This window comes from Sapajus apella, unplaced genomic scaffold, assembly GCF_009761245.1.
Source record: "Sapajus apella isolate SASKATOON/1434 unplaced genomic scaffold, GSC_monkey_1.0 scaffold335, whole genome shotgun sequence".
In the NCBI taxonomy this organism is placed as follows: Eukaryota; Metazoa; Chordata; class Mammalia; order Primates; family Cebidae; genus Sapajus; species Sapajus apella.
Genome location: NW_022437275.1, coordinates 68,369 through 73,734, shown reverse-complemented (window position 1 = coordinate 73,734; position 5,366 = coordinate 68,369). Strand labels below are relative to the sequence as shown.

Sequence of the window (5,366 nt, the reverse complement as noted above, 5' to 3'; positions counted from 1 at the left end):
TTTCAGTTTTGGAAAGAGAAATGTTGAAGTCTCCAAGTACAGTTATGGATTTGTCTGTTTCTCCTTTGAGTTCTATCATTTTTGCTTTACATATTTTACAGTACTATTATTTGGTGCATACACAGTGAGGACTACTTTGCTTTCCTAGTAGTAGGAAACGTTTTATCTCCCATCCCTCATAAATTTGTTTTGCTCTGAAATATACGTTATCTAACCCTACTCAGGGACTCCTGCTTCATTTAAGCTGATGTTTGCATTCAACATCTTTTCTCATCCTTCTGCTTTGCTAGGCTGCCCCCTTCTCAGTTCTTTGGCTCAAAAGAGCAGGGCTTCCTCGGTGCATTATCTTCTCCCATCAGTATTTCTGGGTCACCAACTTCTCCAAAAGCTACTTTGGGATCTGTGAGACCAAAACTGAGGAACTCACTGCTATATTGCACCTCAAATCCAAAAGTCCCCAACAACAGCTGAAGTAAGTGTCATCCAAGGCCCTACTTAAGAAGCAGATCACAAGGTGCATGACTGTGGACAAAACAACGATGAACACCTATAGGACACGCAGCAGTCAAATGCACAAGAGATGTCCCCAGCAACCAGAGGGCAGAGCAAGAGCACCCAGGGATTCCAACAACTTGGCTTCCCCAATGCCATGAGGTTGCCACAGAAGCAACTGCTCCTCCCTATAGAGAAGCAGAAGAGGAAGAGAGAAGATACTGGAAAGAGTATAACCTTTAGAAGGAGAGATTGAACACTTCCTACATGAACTAATTCAGATATTGGATCAAACTAAGGTTTTTCACCCACTTTCATGCTGAAGTAATTGGGTCTCACTAACTGCAAGTGGGAGTACAGAAGAAAGCCAGATGTGATGTAGGCAACTTAAAGACATGACATTTTTTTGGTGTATCCTCAGTCAAAATTAGACTTTCTAGGGATTTTTAAATCTAGGTGGTATAGTCTAGGATTATACTTACCTAGGTGAAGGTGAATGCAGGAAGCCAGGAGGTGATGTCTCTTCTGTCTTCTGTGATCTCTACGAGACATTAGTTTGGGGATTTTAATTCCACTTGGTTTTCTCATGGATAGTTTCCATTCTTGTCTTTTCCTTTTCTTCTCCTTTTCATTCTGAGCTCTCAGATTCTTCACAGATGTTCCTAATTCTCTACAACTTTAGGAGTATAAAGATGACATTTTGCATCATGGGATCTCTTATACTATTAAATGTCTCTATTTCCAAGCAAAGTGGACTCAAAATTTCCCAGTGTTTTAGCTGTTTCAAGGAGTGGGGACACGTGTTATTATGACTGCATTTTCATTCAACAAGTCTTTAAGGACCTATGTGTCAGGCACTAGACTGAATCCTTCCCAGGTGGTCTCATCTGAATATAACAGCCCTGTGACGACTGTATTCATCACCCACATTTCAGATAAAGAAACTGAGAGGTGAATGGACACATTCCAGGCCACTCAGTCAGTGTGTGGCAAAGTCGGACACCTCACAAGTCCAGACCACTTTCTCCCCTCCAAATAATCTTCTTTGGACAATTTAGAGAAGGCTGTGCCTTCTGTTCCCATTTCAGAACTCTCAAGAGTACAGACTTGACAAGAGAAGTACCTCCTCGGGATGGGAGCCAGTAGCTATTCTCAGTGCTGTCCTGTTAGCCAGGTTGACCTGATAAGACTATCCCTTCGTCCCTACCTTCCTGCGCTGGGTCAAGAGTGAAGGACACTGCCTTTCAGATGCTCTTTTGAGATCCTCAGTAAACCTGCTTAAGCCAGTTATTTTTGGTGGGTTCCTCATGTGATACTTATTTCATCTATTTTCTTTGCAAAACCCCCCATGTTTTTCTATGCAAAAACTACTTTATACTAAAACATGCTCATAATAAGAAATGACATTGATATTTGACAGCCTGATTGCTGATTTTGCTTTAATAACAACATGTCTGTTTTTTTTTCCCTTTCTTATGTATCTAAACCTCTAAATTTAGGAATAGTGTTGTGCTTCTGAGCTCACAGTGGGGCATGAAAATACCCTGTTTGGATTTGAGAATGTTCATCACTTGACTGGGAAGGGGGTAGGCAGCTGTGAACCAGAATTAAGCCATTGAGATTCAAAAAATTGTTCTGATGTTTATTTGAGATAAATTCTTAGAAACAAGCAGGCAAAGTGGCTCATGTCTGTAATCCCAGCACTTTGGGAGGCCGAGGCAAGAGAATCACCTGAAGTGAGGAGTTTGAGGTCAACCTGGCCAACATGGTGAAACCCTGCCTCTACTAAAATACAAAAAATTATCTGGGCATGGTGGCGGGAACCTGTAATCCCAGCTACTTGGGAGGCTGAGGCAGAAGAATCACTTGAGCCTGGGAGGCGGAGGTTGCAGAGAGCTGGGACTGCGCCATTACACTCCAGCCTGTGCATCAGGAAAGAAACTCCATCTCAAAAAAAAAAATTTTTTTTAGAAACATTGTTCCTCAGGAAGAGCACTTGGGTGGGGGTGGGGAGCTCATGCATGTGATATCTAAAATGGGAGATTAGAAAGAGACTCCAGAGATAATGCAACCAGCTGACAAAGTGATTAGGTTGAACCCCTTGAAGTTCGCATGTTGACCTTAAGACAAGGCAATTGTATAGAGTTTGACTGAATGGCATGAAAAGGGAAATAGGTGGGAAGGGAGTAGAGGGAGAAAGAAGGCAGTGGAGGCCAGGAAGACAGGGACTGCAGAGTTGTAAGGCCACTCCCATCAGACAGCTCTTGGGCCAGGCAGGGAATGAGTTACTCATAATAATGGTAAGGGCAGTTCAGAAATTATTTAGGGACTTATTCCAGGAAATACCAGAGGAACAAAGAAGCAAACTAGTTCCAGGAGATTCATTTATTCCTGAAATTGAAGGGTGGATCTGAAGCCTAGTAGGAAAAGGTCCCTATGTATCTAAAGATCTTTGTGGCTTCAAGGATGGAAGTGTGGCAAAGAAAGAACACTATCCCCAAGAGGACTGTGCAGACAATGACGATAAACCGTGCCTTTGAGACCAAATACAAGCACACACATGCACATACACACACACGTGTGTATGATAACATGCAACCTAGGCCATGTATTTTGCTCATTACATCACCTATCTCAGGATTTCCTCACTCCAGTAAAAGGTCGCAGCATGCATGTGCTGGGTGTCAAAAGACAGGATCATCCAGACAAAAGGGCAAGTGAAAGGCAGCAGGGCATCAATCAAGGGCTGGGGGCTTTGGGGGGGATCTCCTCACCCCTTCTCCTCACAACCCTGTAGCCACAATGGGTGTAGGGAATGTCATGCCCGAGAAAAGGCCATCGAAAGTCCTACATCCTGGTATCCAGCTGCCCATCCGGCTCAAAGTTAGATGATTGACAGATATTGATCATAACTGCCAGTTGGATCCTGATTCACCACCCCTGAGAATTAAACTAGAGAGTACTTCACACTGTGAGCACAAAGAGTACAGACAGGCGGTCTTAGACTCGCTCAAAATATCTTCCCTAGGGTCCCTCATTAGGTAGCAGGCTGTCCTTTCCAAGAATGTGTTTATCAGAAAGGCAATGGAAACTTTGCTTTCTCTAGAACTCTGTTAACATGCAACTTGAGATAGCCACACATGCCTCTGTTTGGAGAACAGAGGCTAACTATTTATAATAATAATGGCTGGGGTCATCGCCTTCCCTCTGGGGCCTGCCCTGCCCGAAAGGTTAGGACACATTCATTTGCCTCTACATGTCAGGGTGAGTTCTTTGCTGCACAATCTGCAGAATGTTAGACTGTTAGACTGAAAAGTCTAACTACAAATCCTTCCTTGCAAGTGTGGGTTTGGTTGCTCAGACGAGGAAGACAGTCTAATGAGTCCTTGAGAGGCAATTGTTCTATCTCTACCCTCCCAGGGACTCAGCCATGCAAATTCCTGATGCTTGCAAGGTCTTTCTACCCCTAGAGAGAGCAGGAGAAATCTTGGCTGATTTCTACTGCAAGATGCTAGCAGAACCCAAGAGAAATATAAAGATGCTTCTGTACTGAAGTTTTAAAACTTCAAAATAATGCTTCCATCATGTATCTAGATTTTTTTTTTTTAGTACAAGAAATAGGATCTTACAATTATTGGAGCAAAGGGGATAAGAATATTGCTCTCTCCATTTCTGTCAGATCGCCTGACATTTGACTTAAACATTCTCTCCTCAGTTCAGTGTGCAATTAACTAACAAGCTTGAATTCATGAAATAGTACCAGAGAAAGCAATATAGCCTGGTAAATCAAAAACACAAAGCAGGCTGGGGGCAAAGGTTCATGCCTGTAATCCCAACACTTTGAGAGATTGAGCCAGGTGGATCGCCTGAGGTCAGGAGTTCGAGACCAGCCTGACCAATATGGTGAAACCCCAACTTTACTAAAAATGCAAATATTAGCCAGGCATGGTGGCATACACCTGTAGTTCTAGCTACTTGGGAGGCTGAGACAGGAGAATTGTTTGATCCCGGAGGTGGAGGTTGCAGTGAGCCAAGCTCACGCCATTGTGACAGAGCAAGACTTCCTCTCAAAACAAACAAATGAAAACCACAAAGCAACACAAAACTGTGTAGGTTTGTCCTCTTTCCATGTTCCAAAAAGGACAACCACAAAAGTGCTTAAAATGGGTTTTCATTTTTAGACCTTACTTCTTTGAATAGAACAGGCAATCCTTGAGAAGTTTCTTATCTCTGCACATCTGCCTGGCGTGTAGCCCTGGTGGGACCATGGTCTGCAGGGACCTTCATACACAGCTCATCACCTCTGAAGAACCGTCAGCAAAGCAACGGACTGAGAACTCCCAGGACCTGGCTGCCAGTGACAGGCCCAGAAGGTGTGGATTTGTGGAAGCAACACACTAGATAACAGGCAATAAAAAGCTGCTGCTTGTCTTAGGAGAGAGTTCAGCATAATTACAGCTAAAACCGTGTCTTAAAATAGGGAGATTATGACATCTCTTTAGATTCTATAACAAACTGATATTGGCTGATTGGGACCAGAAATCCAAAAGTAAGAAGTCTGAAAACACACTTTTCTGAGTAAGGAATTGATACGGGAGGGGGCAGGGAAGTGCTGGGTAGAGAAAGACGCGTCCCTGGTGAGGGCTCCACCCAGGCCTGTGCCCACGGACCTGGGTGAGGACAGGCACTCTTGCCTTCACGCCCAAATGTTGCAATTCCCAAGACCACCCTGGCCCGCCACACCCCCATGCCGTGCCTATTAAAATCCCGAGATCCCAGCGGGCACACGCACAAGCGACTGGACATTCAGAGGAGCTGATCAGCGGAAAGAAGACGCAAGCAGCTGCGTGTCAAGAGAAACACTTTGGCGGAGG

At 44.1% G+C, this 5,366-nt stretch overlaps 1 long non-coding RNA gene across 1 annotated transcript; it reads right to left on the bottom strand.

Annotated features, from left to right (window-relative positions):
* Positions 1-286: 286 nt before the first annotated feature.
* On the bottom strand, positions 287-1,091 carry LOC116545693. The gene is made up of 2 exons (XR_004266413.1): positions 975-1,091; positions 287-400 (listed from the first exon to the last, which is right to left on the bottom strand). It is a non-coding gene; the product is annotated as an uncharacterized LOC116545693 (long non-coding RNA).
* Positions 1,092-5,366: the final 4,275 nt, after the last annotated feature.